The sequence below is a fragment of the Echinops telfairi genome, unplaced genomic scaffold (genome assembly GCF_000313985.2).
Source record: "Echinops telfairi isolate 266 unplaced genomic scaffold, ASM31398v2 ScPeMD7_7457;HRSCAF=8495, whole genome shotgun sequence".
Lineage (NCBI taxonomy): Eukaryota > Metazoa > Chordata > Mammalia > Afrosoricida > Tenrecidae > Echinops > Echinops telfairi.
In genome coordinates this window covers 11,155,994-11,177,890 of record NW_022111357.1, presented here as the reverse complement: position 1 = coordinate 11,177,890, position 21,897 = coordinate 11,155,994, and the positions used below count along the sequence as shown (strand labels likewise).

Genomic DNA, 21,897 nt, shown 5'->3' with positions numbered 1-21,897 from the left:
TTATATTTATCTGTATATAATTTAACAGTTCATTTCTTGTTATATATCTAATTATCTTTATAAATAAATATATTTAATTATCAGCAATTTGGTTTTATCTCTCTATAGAACCCTGTCTAACACACCATCATTGGGTTCTAAGGCTTTAGGCTTCATGCCTGGTGTTTCCCAGGCACAATGACTGCATTTCGTAACCTTGAGATGGAGCAAAATTGGAAGAACAGAGGCTTATGAATCATTTAAACTCTGTGTGCCATTTTCTAGATGTTTGACCTCGTACAAATCACATGCCCTCTGTCTCACAGGACAAATGTGTTCTAGGCATGATCCTGTCCCTCCTGTGTGTATGTCAGAGCAGAACTGTGCACCATATGATTTTTAATCATTGATTTTTTTTGGAGGTAGATAACCAGGCCTTTTTCCCAAGGCACCACAAACTAGCAACAAAGTGATGCACATCATCTACCAAACAATAAAACAGTCAATGTCCACTCCTAGAGACCCCATAGGACCAAGTAGAACTGCTCCTTGGGGTTTCTGATTTTTAAAATCTGTATGAGAGCAGACAGCCTCATCTTTCTTCCATGGAGTGACTAGTGGGTTCCAGGCACTGACCTTTATGGTAGCAGCTCGATTTGTAAACCACAATACCACCAGGATGCCTTAACCATGATCTAGAGGGTTGCTGAAACAAAAAACCAAACCCGTGGCCAGCAAGTCAAGAATCACAGAACCATGCGTGTTGCACAGTGAAAGGCTCCATGGGGTCTTCTTCACAGTGCTCTTGGTGGAAGTACAGCAGCAGGCCTTTCTCCTGTGGCACCCCTGGGTGATTTCCAGCTGTCAACCTGGTAGTTAGGAGTACAGTGCCACTTGCACCAGCCACGGACCAAAAGCGGTGCTGGAACAGCGAAGCTGTTGGACTCTCTTACTCCAGGCCATGGGGTAATTAGTCCAGGGTGGGCACCTGACACAAATGGAGTCAATCATGTTCCATCTCCAGGGGCCTGGAATAATTTCTGTCTGGCTCAGCTGTTGCCTTGCATGGAGGCCCACAAACACAGGCGCCAATGACAGCGGAAGTTTTACACCTGGAAAGAAGAAAAAGTCAGTCTGCTGCAAGCAAGAAGGGTTGGAGCGTCCCTAACCGGGCCCAGCTCTGTCTGCGTGTTTGGTTTCTGGGATACAGCTCTGGGTCCTTCCAGTCATTACTTTCTGTTTAAGTTGAATGTGGTGAGCATCTATTGTGTTGCCTGGGAGGCAGGCTTTACTGCTAGTAGCTTGGGCTGCCATATGCAACAGTCTCTTTTGCCTAGGGCTACCCAACCCAACCGAACCACCATTTGTCTGTCAATTTCTCATACTGTCATTCAAATTTTTGCACCAATCACGAAAAGCTAGTGATGAAGAAATAATTCTACCAAGGACTTCTGTCTGAAAATGACAAAACATGCTGTCCAGATGGATTGATAATTATTGGCGATTGGCATGCAAACATTGAAAATAAAGAGGCAGGACCAGTAGCTGGAAAATATGGACGTGGTGATAGAACCGAAATGGAGATCACATGGCAAAATTTTGCAAGTCCAAGGACTTGTTCGCAGCACATACCATTTTCCACAACACAACAGGTTCAAGCTGGATTCAGAAGACGTGGAACAAGGGCTATCACTGCTAATGTCAGGTGGATCTTGGCTCAAAGCAGAGAGTGACAGAAAGATGTTTCCTTGTGTTTTATTGACTTGTCTCAAGGCATTTTCACTGTGTGGATCATAACTAACTATGGATAACCTTGAGAAGAATTCCAGAACACTTCCTGGGGAACTTGTACAGGGATCAAGAAGTAGTTGTGTGAACAGAACCAGGAAATCCTGCCTGGTTAAAACCAGGAAAGGTGTGTGGCAGGATTGTATCTTCTCATCATATTATTCAATCTGCATGCTGAGCAAATCATCAGAGAAGCTGGATTCTATGAAGAAAAATGCATCATCAGGATTGGGGGAAGGCTTATTAACAACCTGTGATATGCAGATGATACAGCCTCGCTTGGTGAAAGTGAGGGTTACTTGAAGCACTTGCTGATGAAGATCAAGGATTGCAGTTATGAATTACAACTCACTGTAAAGAATACCAAAATCTTCACACCTGGACCAATAGGTAACATGATAAATGGAGAAAAGGTTGAAGTTTTCAAGGATTTCGTCTAGCTTGGTCCACAGTAAATGCTCGTGGAAGCAGCAGTCAAGAGATCACGTGACGAGTTGAATTAGGTAAATCTGGTTCACAAGACCTCTTTAGAGTACTGAAAAGCAAGGATGTTACTTTGAGGACTAAGTTGTGCCTGACCCACTTTCCATTGCCTCCATTGAATAAGGAAACTGAAGAACTGATGCATCTGAATTGTGGTGCTGGAGAAGAATATTGATAGCACTATGAACTGCTACAAGGACAAACCAACCTGTCTTGGAAGAAGTACAGCTAGAGTGTTCCTTAGGGTGGCAAGACATACTTGGGACAAAATGCCAGGAGAGACCAGGCCCTGGAGAAGGACATCATGCTTGGTTAAGTGGAGGGGCAGTTAAGAAGAGGACAGCCCTCAAGGAGATAGATTGACACTGTGACTGCCACAATGGGCTCCAGCGTAGGGACACTTGTGAGCATGGCACAGGACTGGGCATTGCTTCATTCTGTTGTTCATAGGGCCGCTATGGGTTCCGAGGGCACCTAACAACATACAACCTAAACTATTGCTGCCAAACGCTTTCTAACTCCTGGAAACTCCGTGTATCAGAGTAGTCCCTCTGAGCTGCAAAGGTTCAAGACTCGCTTGTGAGGTGCCCTTGAGTGGACTCAAACCATCAACTCTTTGATTAGCAGCCAAGCACATTAACCGCTTGCACCATCCAGAGACTGTGGTTACCCAGTGAACAAGAGACATCAGAGGCTCTGGTCTGGAGTCTGGAGACCAGAGAGCCCTAGCTGTACTCCAGAGGCCTCCACTTTACGAGCTCAGAGACGAGGAAAGGGCCCAGGCCTCCCTAAGTCTTGAACACTAGTGGGGTGTTGCTCAGGCCTTAGACATTAAAATTCCCAATTTCTGACTTTCCTTCGTTGAAGAACCTCTGAGGGCCATAGTCCCCCCTACCATTGGCCATACCCATTTGGGTTCCTTCATCTTCACAGCTCCTTAGACCCCGACACACTCTTCACATTGAGCAGACTGGTTACTAGAGGAAGTCCTTTTATCTTGGGTGGAGGGGGGCAGGGGGGAGGGGGCAGGGCAGGGGCTGAGATCTGGGGCAGAGAGGGGAAGTGCAGCCACTTCTGTCTTATTACTATGGGATCTTCAGGTGCTTTCCCTTCCTCGGGCCTGCCTGTCCAGCATGTCATGGAGTTGGTTTATGTCACCTCCTCCCAGCACACCTTTGGAGCTGCAGGGTATCAGTTCCTTCATTGTGCACATGATGCGTAAATGATGATTCATTTCGTGACCCGTTTTCCTATAAATGGTTGCTCTGAGCCTCTAAGCTCCCTGCTCCTCCCTGGCCGGTGTAGCTTCTCCTCTAGAGTCCTCCCGACCTTTTCATGGCCCCCCAACTGAAGAGCCAGTGCTTGGCACAACAGGGACTTCTAGCATTGCGGCCCTGCCATAGGCATCTTTCTGCTCCGGATTTACTACTTAGATCTTTTCAGTGCCCTCCCTTCTTTACAGGTAAGGCTTGAGGATGTCAACTCACCTAATTATTTTTACTCATTTATTCATTTACTCAATAAATTTTACTTGACTGGCAGCTTTGTGTCAGACCATGGACTCAGTGTTGAGCATACCACACTGAACAACACTAAGAGGGGCATCCAGATTGGTGCAGAGATAGGAGAAAGCTTAGGAAATAAGTAGATACACATGTGATAGCAAGCTCTGACCCGAATGCTGGAAAGGGAAAGACCAGGGCTCTGTGAGGGAGAACCGAGGCCTCCTGAAGACGGGATGCCGCTCATGGATGTAAAGCATCTAAGCCCAAGGTCGTCCAGCCAGCGCTGGATCTGGACCCAGGTGGGCCTGACTCTGAAGTCTATGCTCTTTCCTCCCCCTCGGTTGTCTTGACGTTGTTCACTGTTCACCTTTCCCTCCCTTTCTGCTCTGCATGCGGTCCTTGGCTCAGTGCAGCTCATCTCTGGCTTGTCTGGCCCTGGGATCCGGTGCTGCCCCTCGGGCTATTCATCTATGTCTAGGTATGGAGGAACTGGATCGGGATCATGCATAAAGCCGCCTTCAGGGGAGCCGTGGGCCAAGTGGGCACCAGAGGTGTAGGTGTAGGGGCTGTGTATAGTGACTTTCCTCACCCCGGACCCAGTATTTTGGGAGAAAGATGAGACTTTCTACTCCTGTCAATGGTTTCAGTCTTGGAAACCCACCAGGACAGTTCTATCAGTCAGAATTGGCTCAATGGCGGGGAGGTGGGTTTGATTTTCGTTTAGGACTAGATGGGACCGTGTGAGTAAGAGCTGACCACAGGCCTGTGAGCAGAAGCAGTGTGGTCAGCATCTCTGTCACATCCATCAGAGGGATACTGATTGCTCCTACTATCTCTTCCCGTCCCTTCCTATAGATTGAAATGTGGCGAAGATAAGAATAGTGCCACAGGGGCTCATAAGAGCAACACGTTTTAAGGTGGCTGGGCCTATGGGCAACTTCATGGAGAAGAGCTGCCTAGGTTATCTCTGCAGTCTGTTATGAAAGAGAACTACATACATATCTTACTTAAGGCCAGTATTCCGAGTCTTCTTTATTACGGCAGTTTGTCAATACTCAGCTCTAGAGCTCCCTGTGATTTGATTCATTTCTGTGGATTTTACTACAAACCCCTCCCCACCCTTTTAAGGGCTTCCAAATGAGCTCATGCATATTATAATCAGATAATTTTCCCCCAACATAACCATCTAGACTATGCTGCAGAAACCGCCCTAAAATCTCAATAGCTGACAACAACAAAGATTTATTTTTCACTCACGTTACATGGTAGGAAGCTGCGGGTCATTTGTGCTTCACTTTCTGGGTCTCAGACTGAGGGAACAGCCCTTAGCTCAGTCCCAAGGCAGAGGGTAAATGCCATGGTTGGACCTTGTGATGGCTTCTAAAGCTTCTACTGGTGTAGCCATGGTGTACATCACATCTGTTCACATGCCATTGGCCAAAGGAAGTACCTGGCCTGAGTTGACGCCAAGGACATAATGAAGTGTAGTCTGCACAGAGAGGCACTGCAAGGCTCAGCAAGGAGCAGTCACAAAATTCTCTGTTTGAGAATTTGCCTGCCAGCAAGCATGAATTTGTAACCTTGCAGTCAGTATTCACGATGCTTTTTTGATGAGTTCATTGTTTGACTCCCCAGTCGTAGTGCTGACGGGTTGTCCAGTGGTCCTAAGCTATGTCTGGCCTTATGGAGGGAATCTGTGTCTTAGAATAAGCTTTGTTCAGGCATGAGTCATAGTGCTGGTGGTTGGGAGCTCAATGCTAATTAATCAACACTGTATTCGGATAAGTAAAAAAGTATTGCTACAAAATTTTAGAGGCCTTCATTACATTAAAATATCAAAATAGGAAGTGATTTTTTTCTCAACAGATTCCCCCATCTAGGTCTATCCACATCTGAAGGCTCTGTTTCCATCTCTCTAATCCTTCCATCCGGGACTCTGGCAGCATCGTGGGTTACAGGTTGGGAAGCTAGCCACAGGGTCATCAGTTTGAACCTCCCAGCCACTTCTCGGGAGGAAGATAAGGCTGTCTGCTCCTGTGATGAGTTACAGCCTCAGAAACCCACAGACAGTTCCACACTGTCCTATAGACTCACAATCAACCTGATGGCAGCGAGGGAAACCCTTCCATGAAGAATTCTGCGTTCTTCTGTTTACACTACATCAAAATGGCAGGAACTGTGTTCCCTCTGGATGTTCTTTGAGTTTGGGGACCAGGAAATAATTTAAAGAGGCAAGATTAAGACTGTAGGGTGGATGAGAGTAAGGATTCCTAGTACAATCTTGCATGACAGCCCTTGCTACCCTTGAGAAATGAGCAGGTGCATTGTTGTGTTGAGAAAAAAATCATTGGTGCACCTTTCCTGGTCTTTCTCACCAAGTGTATTCCTGCGAGGACTTGTCTGCAACCCATCACTGAGATATGATGAAATATGTTTTTCCTCCCCCTCTGAAAAGTTTATGTCACATAGCACACATTTCAGCATGGGACATGTGTGCAGAAAAACATCAGAAATCCAGTTGGTTAGGATGATTGTCGCTGCCTTCCATGTGAAAGAGCTAGGCTGTAGCTTCCGTACCTAAGACGTGGCTCTGACCTACCACAGGGATGTGCTATCCTGAATCGCACAGGCGAGCGCGGAGAGCTGCTGCTGGTCCTTCATGTGAAGCCGTAGGCTAGAGGAAGGCAAGCAGATGTTGGTTACGGATCTCAATCCTGAGCGTAAGCCTGGGGAGCTGAAGCAGAAAAATGATCAACAGAAAACTCAAACATACTCCTCGGGATAGCAGCTTTATGCGCACCATAAAAACAATACAGGGCTTTGTAACTAAGCCCCAATATGCACTTCAAAAGGGGACCCTGACAAAACCTGAAAAGTGCGAGGGGTTGATAGTGCCCGTGTACTTCCCAACTGACTCTGAAGACAACTGCTGGGACCCAAAGAAAGACAAAAGTGCACGCATGCGTACACACACACACACACACACACACACACACACACACACATGATGGAAAATACAATTTATTTTTTAACCTGCACTATAATTTATTAGCATGTCTGGCAAAGCCCTGGTGAGCAATCTAGAGTCCCTCATAGACTCCATTAACATTCTCTACCAGCTCAAATGCGTTTCATTATTAATATAAGTGGAATAAACATTTTTAAGAGGTACTGGATGCAGAGGATTCCTTCGTTGAGATTGTTTACTTTTTCAATAGAAACGTGGAGTTGTCTTCTGTGCACATCCTGACTGGGCACAGCATGCGCGGACTGGCCGGCTCACAAGGAGGAGACACAAGGAGGAGAACTGCTGTTTGACTCGGAGCCCCTCTGCCCGTGTGGCACGAGAAGTCCTCGTGTAGGCAAGACCATCTGCGATACATCCGGATGACTTCGCACTGTTTTCCTTTTTTTCACAGCCACGGTCCTTGCCAGTTGCAGGCCGAAGCAGCCATAGAGGTAAAGGACCACGAGGCCTGGGGTTGAGATGTTCACCTGGAGACAAGATGAGGCCATCTCTCCAATTGCTCGCTACTCCTTCACAATTCTGAGCAGGGTGAGCTGAGTTAGATGTCTTCTTCCTCTCCTCCTCCTCCTCCTTTCTTCTTCCCTCCAAAGAAGACTGAGGACTTTGGAGAAACTGTATGATCACTTTCACAGTTTCTCTTCGATTGGTCAGCTGGGCACCTGAAGTTAAAAGGGGCGGCTCTAGCTGGCCAGCTAGATGGGAATGTGATCACATATTCCCCCTTCAGGTTTCTGGCCCAGGCTCTCGGAAGCCCCCAGGATGTGGTCCATTCCAAGTGTGTTTCTGGTTTTAGCACTGTGACCAATTGTTTTGTTGATGGTCCATCTAGAGCAGCAGTTCTCAACCTATGGGTGCGACCCCTTGGGGGGGGTGGAATCCAACGACCCTTTCACAGAGCTTGCCTGATTCATGACAGTAATAAAATTACAGTTATGAAGTAGCAACAAAAATAATTTGATGGTTGGGGGGTCACCCCAACATGAGGAACTGTATTAAAGGACCACTGATCTAGGAGTCTAGGCCCTTTAGCATAATTCAATGGGTCCTTTGCAGTTTTCTGCACTCTCACATTACTATTAAGTATTGTGGGCTCTGTAGTTGTGCATCCCCTACTTCCATCTAACTGTGTGAGTTTCACTTCAAGACTTTTTCTTGGTTTTTCTCATTTTTTGCAGTTTCTGAGGTGTACTGCTGTGCGTGGGACTTGCTGACCAGGCTTTTTCATCTGATTTGCTGTCAGATGTCTGCTCTTCAGCATCTGCCTGGCTGGCTTCGGCTGACTCACCGCCACATATTTCTGAGGCCTGCCTGATGGTTGTTGGCTCTCCCTGCCCTCCATCCACTCTGTGTCTCCACCCCTTCCTGGTCCTCAAACACGAGGGAATCACCGCCACTGCCTTCCTTGCCCTTTGGCCAGCACGTGCATTTTTCCTAGGACACGTTCCTGCTATTTGCTTCTCGCTTGTTCTTCCTTTTCTCTCTGTTCTTGAGCAAGACGTAGAGGTCACTTTTCTGCCGAGGTCTCTGCTTCCTCCTTGGCGTTCATAATCTGGGTGTGCTTTTCGTGGTGGACTCTGATTCATGAGTGATATTTTTGTGGTTCAGAGCTTCACACTTGTTAACGGTTTTAGAAACATCCTTTTTCTTTCGGATGGTAGTTATTGCATATTTGGTCTGTTGAACAGGCATTACTTTGTAAGACAGAGGCAATGTCTTTGATGAAGGCGGTGGGTTAGTCTGTTAATGGGAGCTGGCGGGCACCAGCCATCTGTAGAAGACCGTCTATAACGTGGTCTGTGGGATGTCGGGGGCTTCTTGGTAACAAGACTTGAGGCCTATTTGTCAAATTCTGATTTCTCAGAAGAGGCTTCCTTGTTACTTTCAAAGGGGTTACCACACACATCTCTAGGTGCATTTCCACTTCGGCCTTGGGGCAGATGTCCACACTGGCCTCAGGGGTGCACTTCCATGCTGGTCTTGGGCGCACTTCCACAACGATGCCCATCTTAGCCTTGGGGGAGACTTCCACATTCCCTTTAGGAGAAGCTTCCACCTGGCCTCTGGGGAGGCTTTCATGATGATCTTGGGGGACACTTTCATGCCAGCTGCAGGAATGCATCCACACCGGTGGCTAGGCTAGGGGCGTTTCTACTTTCTCTTTGGGAAGGATTTCTGGTTTGTTATAAAGGAGCTTGCTTATTGTGGGTTTTGGAGACAGAATCAACTCAAAAATAACTCAAACTCACTGCCACCAAGTCTGCTGCCTCAGAGTGACCCCATGTGCATTTCTGGGAATCTCGGGTGCTCACACTGTTTCAGCAGGCGAGCTACTTAAAAAATGATCAAGTCAAAATGATCCACTAACTACAAAAATGCAAAAAATATATTTATTTATTACATTTATTCATAAATGCATTGAGAATTCTTTCTATGTACAATGTATGTTTATGTACCTTGCATAACTGCATGAGTCCATATTGCACAACACAACACAATTAACTATGTCCATTTTTGGCATTACCTGAGTTTACTCTGATGACTTGCACCGAATGGAGTGAGCCAGGGATGCATAGTCCGGACCATAGCTGCTGACAGCCGGCCTCGAGCACACTTCCACATGATCATCAGTCATGGTGGAACGGTACTTGGACTTAATGATCTTTATGTGGGAAAAGGCTGACTCACATCAATAAGGAGAGCCGAATAATGCAGTCAGGGAAGTAGCACATTTTCTCATGTTTGGGTACTTTCCCTCTGCGAGTAAGTTCCTGAACTGTTCGTGCGCTCTGGACTTCAGCTGAATGTCCGTTTGTAGTGTCAAAATCTCCTGTTCCATATGAAAGTGATACGTTTTTGTCTTCTTACTTAGCCCAACTTCCCCACTCATTTTAATACCCTTTCTTACGTTTAAGAGAAAAAAAAACAAGGTCTAAAAATAGGTGATAACTTAGCTTGTCAGTTGTGCTGCACTTAGTGCAATTGTTTGCGCATGCGTTTGACACCTAAGATTGCATCTGATTGGCTACGCTGTATATCAATTAAGTGACGGGATTGATGATAGGCTTACGTCCATTTTTTTAATACCAGGCGATCTATCCACACTACATTTGCGATCGACTAGTAGATTGCAATTGACCGTATTGAGCACCCCTGCTGTAACTGTTTACAAGAGTAGAAAGTCCAGTCTTTCCCCATAGAGTTGCTGCTGATTTTGAACTGCTGACCATGTGGATCACAGTCCAAATCCAAAGTGCTACACCACCAGGGCTTCTTGTGGAGACAGAACAGATGTCTTTAATTCATTATTACTTTGGCTATGCCTGGCTGTCTTCAGATGTTGAACATTGCTATTGGTGCCTGGAATATCTTTTCCCAGGATGGATGAAGAAGTGGCGCTCATGCTTCTAGCTCGTGGTGCTTGTGTTGGGTCGAGGAGACTTATGATTTTAGTATTTGGAGGGTACAAGAGAAGAACACGTATTTTCTCATCCCTCGGTGGCTTTTTCAATTAAGCAGATGAATACATCTTAGTATCATTGGTAGTCAAAGATGAGCTTCTCTTCTTATCTGGTTGCCTCGTAAGAGGATTTTGAAGACTGGTAGGTTAGGACACATGTATCTGTTGAAACCAACATTCCATTATTCAAGTTTTGCCCTTGAAATAGAACGTTGGTTGGCAGATCTGCTTTTCCAAATTAAAGGTGACAGAACCTTCCCATGACCATATTTTTGGACGTAAGGCAACACGTCCTTCCCCAAGACTGAAATGGGCAACACATCCTTTCTCCAATCGAATGCTTGGCTCATGAGAGGTTTATATTTCTCCCTGTCTTCCTCTAGCTTTTGTTTTCTTTGAATTTCTGCGGATGCTCTTCGCGCCTCATCTTTTTCGTTTTGTTGTTCTCCCAGCGGCTTCTCATATTGCAACGGCGACTTGCTTTTTGTCGTAGCTGTATTTCCTTATTGGTATCTTTTAGGGTTTGTTGGGTTTTCCTTCCCTGCATTCTTTCTCTAGCTATTGCTGTTATGTTGCATTTAAGAACAGCCCCATCAATTACTGTGAGCATTGTGCCAGCCTGGCCGATGAGCACACGTGGGATTCATTGAAGGGCAGAGAGATAACTGGCTCGGCGAGCCTCGCCTGTCTGGTCTCTTGCTCTCTGATGGTCGGACCAGTGTGCGGCTGCCTTAGCTAGTTCTCTGCCTCAGCTGGCAAGGCTCACTTCCTGTGAGACATCCCTGAGGAAAAGCCACATGGACCTACCTTGATGCAGCCCTGGGTGCTGGAGAAGCCGCGTGGAGACTCCTGCCAGCGCTGAGATGCTTACACTGTCACTGGATTCAAGGACTTTCTACCCACTGGCCTGTGATTGTCCTGCATTTGGCATCATTGCATGCGTTTTGTGAGTTTGAGGAGGACTTTGTAGATTGGTGTTGGGCATATGGGATAATGTCGGACTTAGGGGTTTGGACAGGACTGGGTTGGGATGCTTTCTTAATGTACTTTTTATGTAAAACTCATATAAAATATGAGTGTCTATGAATTTTGTTTCTCTAGTCTACCTAGACTAACATATTATGGTACTGGGAGTGGGGTACTGGAGAAACAAATCAGAAAGATGGAGAGTGGATGGTTATCTGACTTCTGCCTCATGGTAGTGTTTCTTCTTTGGCTAGCCAGAAGTCAGATATGTCCATGCAGTTTACTGGATTGTTTTCTGCAAAGAACATGGGAAGTTAAAGTTTTGATTATTATGTTTGGTTATCGTCTTTGGTTTATTCCTGTGTGAAATGGCAAAAATGAATGCTAATGTATATTTTGAGCTCAAGGGCAGAAATCGCCATTTGAACTTCTCAGAAACTGTGCTGCTTAAGGACAATGGCTGACAGAAGGTCAAAATGCCTGACAGAAAGCCTGGATCTGGTTTGATGCTCTCAGAGACCTAATCCCATATTTTTGTGTAAATCGAATAGTTTAGATAAGGATTGAACTTGACTGCTTTAAGAACTGAATTTAGTATCTGATTTTACTTTGTTTATACTGATTTCTTCTGATTATTAGTGATATAATGATGGATAGAAATGTTTATTGGGAAGTATGAAAATAGAGAGCTTGTAAGTCCGCTTTCCTCAAGCCATTAATTTGGTCTTCAGATGGGTTTGGGATACACCTGAAGGAAGGCGTCAGAGAGATTAGCCCCTCCCAGTGCTTTGGAGGGCGCAGGGCATTAGACGGTGAAGACACATCTCGGGCTGTTGGCAGACTGCAGTAAAAGGAAGAACTCTTTGGCGTTGAAATTTGAACTCTAGCGGTCTTTGTCAAAAGCTGGAAAAAATCTGGAACCATGAAGAAAACTCCTCTTTAGGGCTGAATGTTAATCAGAGCCTGTGGGCAGGCTGAAATGCTTGCTAGATGACCACCTGGATCCACTTGTTGAGTGGAAGTGGGAGAAATGCTGCAATAAAGAGACTGGGTTGAGTCTGGCCACTGACACCTGTGGACTTGGTTTACAGGAAGAAGAGGAGAAGACAAGAGCGGGTTGACTGGTCTAAAGTTCATGATCTAGCATGAGGGGGCTAGGCTTGTTGCATATTTGTGATGAGCCATGGTCTCAAGCAGCGGTTCTCAACCTGTGGGTTGTGACCTCTTGGGGGTCGAATGAACTTTCACAGGGGCCACCCAATTCATAACAGTAGCAACATTACAGTTATGAAGTAGCAACAAAAATAATTTTATGGTTGGGGGGTCACTAAAACACGAGGACCTGTATTCCAGGGTCTTGGCATGAGGAAAGTTGCGAGCCACTGGAAGGCAAGGCAACCAATGGGCACCCTGGGGAGGCTAAGTGAGGCAGCCCACATTGAGTTGAGCAGAACTTGACCAGATGAAGAGAAGTTATTTGAGCCTGTGAACTGGTGCAAACTGCTGCAGACTTTATGGATGGCCTGTCCTGATTTGACTTTGCTTATGGATGCGGACTCACAAGGTTTAAACTGGAATTAACATTTTTCACATCAAAGAATATGATTGTTTTCTCAGAGGGCTGGGTTGATGTAAGCGGGCAGTACAGAAACTGGATACCCAAAATTGGGGGGATAAAGGCATGAAGTGGTTGTCTTACAAACTTTCATAGGTGGGGGAATATATTTGTAGGATTATAGGATTGAGGTGTAGGATATTTTTGTTTTGTTCACTTATAAATGTGGGTGGCACATTTTTGAATTGCATGCCTTTTAGTTTTAATCCTATTACAGATACAATTTTATTACTGTTTGTTTGAAAATTATATATATGGCTAAAGAATTGTGTACAGGTGCCAAGCTGGCAAGGGGTGGATTGTGATAGTTAAGGTTTATTGTGCCAACCTGGTTGATGAACACATGTGGGGTTTATTGAAGGACAGAGAGATAAATGACTCGGCGAGCCTCGCCTGTCTAGTTGTCTGGTCTCTTGCTCTCTGATGGTCGGACCAGTGTGCGGCTGCCTTAGCTAGTTCTCTGCCTCAGCTGGCAAGGCTCACTTCCTGTGAGACATCCCTGAGGAGAAGCCACATGGACCTACCCTGATGCAGCTCTGGGTGCTGGAGAAGCCGTGTGGAGACTCCTGCCAGTGCTGAGATGCTTACACTGCCACTGGATTCAAGGACTATCTACCCAGTGGCCTGTGATCATCCTGCATTTGGTGTCATTGCATGTGTTTTGTGAGTTTGAGGAGGACTTTGTAGATTGGTGTTGGGCGTATGGGATAATGGCGGACTTAGGGGCTTGGATTGGACTGGGTTGGGATGCTTTCTTAATGTACACTTATTCTTTATATAAAACTCTCTCTTATATAAAATATGCGTGTCTATGAATTTTATTTCTCTAGTCTACTAGAATAAAGCAATCACCATTTGCTTTCGCAGCCCTCGCAGTATTGAGCTCAGCTGGCCACCTGCACAACCCGTCGTCTTCTGTGCTGAGACTGCTCCCATGGTGGCGGCTGGACCACAGGACGAAATGAGCTTTGTTTGGAAAAAACTGTGTACATGTATGAATTGGAACTCCAGTAGCAATATTCTTTACTCACCCTCCTATATTAATTAAGTTACCTTTAAACAGAAACACATAAAACAAGGTTGCTCAGCTGATGAAAATGTTGTGAGTGAATCCTTGCCAGGGACCTAACTTACAATTTCCCTAGGAGCAATGGTTCAGTATTCACTAACTCAGTGTTCACTCAATTTTATAGAACATCACTACCAGGAATAACAAGAGTCAATTGTAGATGGATGGAAAATCATAATGCCATCGACTACAAGAATATAAAGCACAAAATGCATCCTGTGATGGCAGATACTTTATTCTCCCCACTTTACTGATAAGAAGCTGAGGCTTAGAGGGGACAAAGGCCACACAGTTATGCCCCTTTATATTTTCCCTTATAACAGAAAATTTCTGAGAAGATCGCTTCCATTTTCCTGCTATGGTTAAAACTTACAAATAGAAATGTGTTGACTATCCAGCGTGCCTGTGTCTTGTATAGACTCTTATTTTGGAAGCTGACCGCCGGAGCCTGTGAAGGGCTCATTTGATCGCAGCATAGAGGGGAAAGTGTGCATGGGGCTATGCCATGTAGAGGGCTGGGGTCGAGTCCAGGCTCTGCCATCAAGTTTGGTTCAACCTTAGCACGTTGTTTAATCTCTCAAGTCTCTCAGCACATTGAATAACTTAGTACCTAAGTTCATTTCTATTCAGAAGGTCTTTTTAGTAGTGAGGTACTTTCTAGCTTGAAGCTGCTTGGATTGAGTTACACAATTCTCCATGGAACTTTCCATTGCTCATCTGTCCATTGTACTGTAGTGGCTCACGTGGTGCTGTGAAGCTCGAAGCTATGCCACGGGTGTTACAAATCCCAACAGGGTCATCCGTGGAGGACAGGTTTCAGTGGAGCTTTCAGATGAAGATTAACTGAGAACCAAGCACTGCCATCGAGTTTGATGTTGATTCATGGTGACCCCATAGGACAGGATAGAATTGCCCCCGTGAGTTTCTGAGAGTATAGCAGTAGAGAGGTCCATCTTTCTCCTGAGGAGCTGCTGGTGGTTTTGAACTGCTGACCTTGTGGTTAGCAGCCCAATGCATAACCACTAGAGAGTCTAAGAATAATAAAGAGGCGGTCTACTTCTGAAAAAGTAGGCACTGAAAACCTTACGAAGCGCAGCAGAACTTCGTCTGACATTGTGTAAGAAGAGGGAACCCTCAGGTTAGAAGGCACTCAGAGTACAAGCAGGGGAGGAGCTGCCTCCTCACAGTAGAGTAGACCTCAAGCATGTGTGGTAGAGAGTCAGCCAAGAAGGGAAGACTTCCAATGAGCTGCACATGGCTGCAACAGTGGACTCAAACACAGCTGTGGAGATGGTCACGGACCAGGCAGGGTTTCGTTCTGTTGGACATATGGTCACTACCACTAGGAACTCACTGGGAGGTGCCTATACCAACCATAGCAGCCACGATGGGACTTTTCAGTTCCTCTTCAGAAACCTTATTTATTTAAAAGCTACCTGGCAAGAAATGATAAACTGTCCATCTTTGTCCATCCATCCTTCCCTGCATCCACCCCTTTCAAAGCTTATGCCATGCCCTCTCTGCCAGGTTCTGCTCTGGGCCTCTGAGGTACAGAGATGTACCAGATCCAGCCTTTAATATATAGGGATTTACAGTCTATTGGAGGAGACAGGTAGGGATACAGATAAATGTAAGAACTTCAATAAATTGTCCTAATTATAGACCTGGCAGTCAGAGTAAGGAAGAAGGTATGCAAAGACATTGCACCAGACCTGGAGGAAGCAGCCTCCTCAGTTTGGTGTGCGAATCAGAGGGGGGAGGAGAGGAGGGGATCAGGTAGAGGAGGGAAGATGATGAGACAGGCTGGGGGTTGATTGGGAGACATTCAGAAAGAGGTGGCCAGCCAGGGTAGCTGGGTCTGAGGCTGGGGGAGGTGCAAGTTCAGGATTTGGTTTGGGGTCATTGGCATAGGCCTGTAGGTAGATGAGTGAAGCTATGCCAACATATGACATGATGATTTTCCTTTTCTGTGTTATCCCTGGGCTTTAGGTTAAAAAAAAAATAGGGCCCTAATTCTCAGCCAGCCTCACTTCACAGGGTGGCCACCCGTACCCACATTCCTCAAGGAGGGTCCTGCAGGAGATTGACCTAAGGTGGGAGCAACAGTGTGCATGTGCTCTGAATAGGAACAAATGTGCAGCACCAATTCCATTTTATGGCCTGGTCTGAGGCTGGAACACGCAGAGAGGGCACCAGGTCATCCCCAGTGCAGCAGGGACATAAATCAAGCCCTACTTCCTGAAGCCCCCAACCAGGGACGGCTGGCTGGCTGGCTCTGAACTGGGATCAATTACAGGTCATTTCTCTGTCCGCTGGACCTAACTTCCACAGGATCCTGCAGGCCTGGCCCCGGAGACCCTGCAGAGAAGCAGCTCTGAGCTTGTGTGTGTGACAAGATGCAGACAGTTGTAGCTTGGAAAGAACTCTAGAGAGAGAGCCACTCGCCTAAGGGAAGCGTGTCATTATCCTTTATGATAATGGCAGTGGAACAGAAATATCTACCTTCATTGAATTCAGCGGGCAAGGCACCAGACCAAGCTCTTCATAGGCATCCCTGCATTTTAACCTCACGATCACCCCGCAGGTAAGTACGATGACTACAGTTTTACAAAGGAGGACATTGAGGCTCATGATGTTGAGTGACCCACCCAAGGCCACTTAGGGAAGAGACCCCCAAAACCCAGGTCTGTCAGCCTTCCGAGGTTCAAATTGGCAAAGAGACAACGGGATTTTATGTTTTAAAAAATCTTTATTGTCCAGCAAATAAACAGTATCCAAACATGTCCTACAGGATTGTGCAATGAGGCTTTCAGTGTCAAATACCATATTTTCTTTCGCTTGCTTCTACTCATGTCTTCATCACCAGTTCATTTTTTTCTCTCCCCCAAATGCTATACACAACATTGGAAGCACTGAAGTTTTCTTAAACACCACAGAGTAAAGGACTTGAACATTCGGCCACAGCTACACATTTAATGTTCGGTTCCACTGGTAGGTGTAGTCCTAGTGGGTTTTCCACGGCCATTCTTCTTGATATTTATTTGACAACAACGTGGATGCATCTTGGAGTGCCATGGCCAGACCGTGGGCCCCCGCTGTCTGTCTGAGTCAGACACTTGTATCGAAAGGCCTGCTCTCCCACTTCCTAACTGGGTGATCTAAAGTAAGTTACCAGCTTTTGAAGTCCCAGTTGCCTCCTTTGTAAAATGGGGGAAACAGGACCCACTTTGCGACCTTGGAATGAAGCTTAGTGATGCTGGGCCTGGGTTAACCGCTGCTTCGTCGACGCCCACTCCTGGGGACTTTATGGACAACAGAAGGAGTGGGTGCTGCCCAGTCCCACAGCATCCTCACGGTCACCAGCAGGCTTGAGTCCGTGTGGTGGTGATTGTATCAACCTTCTCACTAAGGGAGCCCAAGCCCAGGTGGTGTCGTGGTTATGCGTTGGGCTGCGATACTCACAGCAGTTCAAAACCACTCCGAGGGAGAAAGACTGGGCTTTCTACTCCTGTAAGCAGATACAGTCTCAGAAACCCACAGAGGGTCGCCATGAGTCAGCATTGACTCGATGGCAGTGAGTTCTCACTGAAGGTCTCTGGTGCCCGCCTCGGTCGTTCACCAAACATGATAGCTTCCCCCAGAGGGTGATCCCGCCTCTTGATGGGCTCAAACCAAAGCAAATGAGTCAGGCCAATGCGCTGCTGAGATCCACAGTGGCTGCTTTTCAGAAGGGGATCGCCAGACTTTCCTTCCTTGTCTGTCTTCGTCTGGAAGTTCTGCTGTCTATCACGAGTGACCTTGTTGGTCTTTGAAATACTGGTGCCAAAGTTTCCAGCATCACATCAACATGATACCACGGTCTGACAAGCAGGTGGTGAAAAGTCCATAGACATGATCAATAAGTGGGACTATCATCATCATCATCATCACCACCACCATCTGCATCTTGCCTCTTAACTCTGTTCATCACACTTTCCCCCCAAGTGTGATGGTGTGAAGGTGGAAGAGTGTGTGAGAAGCTCCATATGCCAGAGAGAGAGGGGCACACTAAGAAGGCTTCTTTGATAAGCCGAGAAGTGAAGGGATGGGAGAGGGCTAGACGGGGCTAGATGAGGCAGGCTTGCCTTGGAAAACACAAAGGACCTAGGGCTTGATTCCAAAACCAATCAGGAGCCCTAGGAGAGCTTTAAGCAGGTAGAGGAGTGATACGGTTGATTTTGTGTCTCGGATGTCTTAAGCAGCCTTGCCGCAAGGTTGGCCGTTTGTAACTATCAGGCAAGGTTGGCCGTTTGTAACTATCAGCCATGCTCTGGGAGAGGGATGGTGCTCTCTCTTCCTGTAGAGTTACAATCTGGAGAATTCAAAGGGGCAGCTCTACCCTGTCCTAGAGGGTGGCTATGAGTCGGCATCAACTTGATGGCAGTGAGGTGGGTTCCCCCCTCCCCCATAATTCTCCAGAGTATCCCAGCTCATGGACCCTTGGTGACACAGTAGTTAAAGTGCTTGACTGGTGACCACAAGGTCAGTGGATTAAACCCACCAGCCATGCTGCAAGAGAAAGAGGAGGCAGTACGCTTCTGTAAGGATTCACAGCCTTGGAAACCTTTGTCTGATAGGATAGCTGTAAGTTGGAATTGATGGCATTGCGTTTGTTTTGTTTTGTTTGTATTTTAACCTCAGTTCATAGGACAAAGATAGTGTTAAAAACACATTTATTGAATAGATTTGCCCAAGGTGACTATTGTATCCAGACTCTGGGTTAGAAGAGTCAAGGATGGCTCTCTGACTCTGAGCTCCTTGCTGCTCACTCCCTGGTCACTCCCCTCTCCCTTGTTCCCTTACCCTCCTTCCCTTCCCCCTCTCTCCATGTGGACCACCAAGCTGGGCTGCGTCAATCGCAGGCCACTCTGCTGAGCATCTTCTCCCAGGAGTACCAGAAACATATTAAAAGAACATCATACTTCAGAAGCAATTGAAAGTTATTACCGGAGGTACCTGAATGGAGTGGCAAAAAAGGGAGCTGCCCCAGTGCTCCTGGAGCTGGCCAATGAGCCTGCAAGTCTGTTATAGTGTGCTATGGGACCCTTCTCAGATTCCAGATGGAGTTCTAGCCAATCAGGTCTATCAGTGCACTGTGAATGACTGTTGCTATGGACCACTGGTGGACTGCATCAAACACGCCATTGGTCATGAGCATGAAGTCCTGCTTTGAGACTTACTTCTGGAGAGAAACCTTCCTTCTTAGGTGAAGGTCAGCTCCGGGCAAAGGGCTATGACAAAACCCCAGACTTTATCTTATAAGTGCCAGTGGTAATGCTTTGTCCCTTAGCCGTAGAAGGGCACATAATTCACTGGATTGAAAGCAAAGCCTCATTTGGTGATGAATGTAGCCACCACGCCTACCTGCATGACCAGTTCTGGAGCTACCGGAATAGGTTCGGGCCTGGCTTAGTCATCTACTGGTATGGATTTATCCAGGAGCTGGACTGCAACCGGGAGAGGGGCATCTTGCTCAAAGCCTCTTTCCCCACGGACATTGTCACTTTAGGCCTCAGCATAGCCTGACCCTGAGGATCCGGAAAGCGAAGCTGGGAGGAAAAGGTGAACCCGGAGGCAATTTTACTTTCCTGCAGCGTAAACTCCTGGCAACATCTGCCTTGAACTCCAGCTGAACACAGCACTGCCCTCGTTAGACAAACACATCAGGAGTTTCTGCCTTCCTTCATCCCTTGCCGATGTGAACGGCCAAGAACCACAGACACAGCCCACTCATCATCAGCATTTCTGTCTCTGTCAAACAGTTTTATAGATAGTCATAATCTTTCTTCCTTCCGGATGGTTTCTCCTTGTATCCTGAACAAAAGAAAAAATGTGGAGACTAAAATGTGGAGGGTAACTGAGTCACCCTCCTAGCTCAGCCCAGGCCAGCCCAGCCAGACTCCATTCATTAGCTCTCCCTCCTCCCCCTTTCCCCTCCAGACTGCCCCACACCCAGAGTCCTTACAGTCTCAGGCATAATCTAACCTGAGATTAAACTGGAAAGACCGAGGTCCGACACTAAGCATTCGCTCTCACCTGCAGGACCCCAGGGCCCTCCGTGGCCCTATCGTGAACCGGCATCACCTGGCTCGGTCCTTATATGGCATCCTGACCTCTGTGGCATTACATGGAGCTGCAAACCACACGTCTATTTTTTAATGAGGAGTTCTTATTTTTTGTGATGCTTATTTAAACTCCAAACATGTAACTTTCATCTCATTTCAAACTGTCAGTTGCGTTGTGTCTAGGAACCTTACTATTTCTTTGGGTCGTGGGCTAAAAGGGAAGGCAATTGAAATTTGGACCTGGTATTGGCAAGTTTATTTCTAAACATGAGTAGCTGTCAGTATGTACGTTACCCAGTAATTTTATAAGTAAAAAAAAAAAAATGTTTAAGCGCCTTTCATTAGATTCTGCATTGTATCTTCTTTTCATAATTACATAGCAAATAGTGCAAGTATTGAGCTGTTTATGAATTAAGTATATCAGAAATAAACCTCGCTTAATTTTAAATAAGAAAAAAAAGAAGAATCAAGGATGCACTCTTGTTAGCTGTGTAGTAGTTCCAGTTGGGCTGTTTAACTGAAACGTCAGCAGTTCGAACCCCCCAGCCACTCCTCAGGAGAATCCATGGGCTTTCTACGTCTGTGTAAAGCCTATAGTCCTGGAAACTCACAGGGGGTAGATCCCCCCTGTCCTGTAGGTTACTGTGAGTTGGGATCGACTCAATGGTAGTGAGTTTTTGGTTTGCTTATCTTAGAGAAAACTGAGGGCAGAGACTGGACCAGAGAACAATCCTGGATTCAAGATGACCGTGGGACCTGAGCAGACAGGACACACGGTTATCACTGATGCTGTCTGCCTGCACTGCACACACCTGCTTTTCCTACTTGCTGACCTCATCTGTGGGTGTGTACGTAAATACATGTTTCTGTAGTTGTATGTGTGCACGCGCATGTGCGGGTAAGTAAATACATGTTTCTGTAGTTGTTAGGTGCCCTCGTGTCCATATGAATGCACAGCTGCCCTACAGATAACAGAATAAAACCCTGCTTGGTCGCCGCCATCCTCACGGTTGTGTGTTTGAGCCCATTGTTGCAGCCATGGTGTTATTCCATATTACTGTGCATTTTTTCTTTTCCAATGACCCTCTCGGGCACTCCCAGCCGAGGGTCTTATTCTTGCACCATATCAGACCATGTTCCGCTGCTGGTCAGAATGTTCTCAGTGGCTAACTCCTCAAAAGCAGACTTCCTCTTCCTCCAAGTGTCCCCCAAGTGCTGGTCTTTCTTCTCACTGGGGTTCTCCCCAGTCCAACCCCGCCTGCTCCCATCCATCTGTCCATCTCTAGTAATAATCACTAACAAACTTTGATCTCTGTGCACTTGGCTGCCGAGCCTCTCTGGTCCTTACCTTTGCCTCTAGTTCTTTGGCTGGCATGTGGCCCATTGCTGCCCCACAGGCACCCTCCCTGTACATTGTGAATGTGCAGTCTCGGGTCCTTTTGATGAGCGGCTCATCATTTCCTAGTTCAAAAGCCAATAGAAAGAATCTGATTGATGAGCCCAAGCTGGCCTGAATGAAAGATCTTGAATGAAGGAGGTATGCATACCTGAATAAAGTCAGGATTCTATTAACATTTTAAGAGGAGACGGGGTACTGGCTGACAGGGCAGTGAACAATCACCTCAACATTATAAAAATTTAGAAGCAACAAAGCCCACATGGAAGAAGCACACCAGCCTGTGTGATCACAAGATGCCGAAGGGATCAGTTATCAGGCATCAAAGAACAAAAAATCATATCATTGTGTGCTCACCTTCCCAATAGGATCGCTGAAGACAAAATGGATGCATAAGCAAATGTGGCGAAGAAAGCTGATGGTGCCAGGCTATCAAAAGATATAGCGTCTGGGGTCTTAAAGGCTGAAAGTAAACAAGCGGCCATCTAGCTCAGAAGCAACAAAGCC

The 21,897-nt window shown here is 46.4% G+C and overlaps 1 pseudogene; it reads left to right on the top strand.

Moving 5' to 3' along the window:
- LOC101661631 overlaps positions 1-19,455 on the top strand; it is a 21,916-nt pseudogene extending 2,461 nt beyond the window's left edge.
- Positions 19,456-21,897: the final 2,442 nt, after the last annotated feature.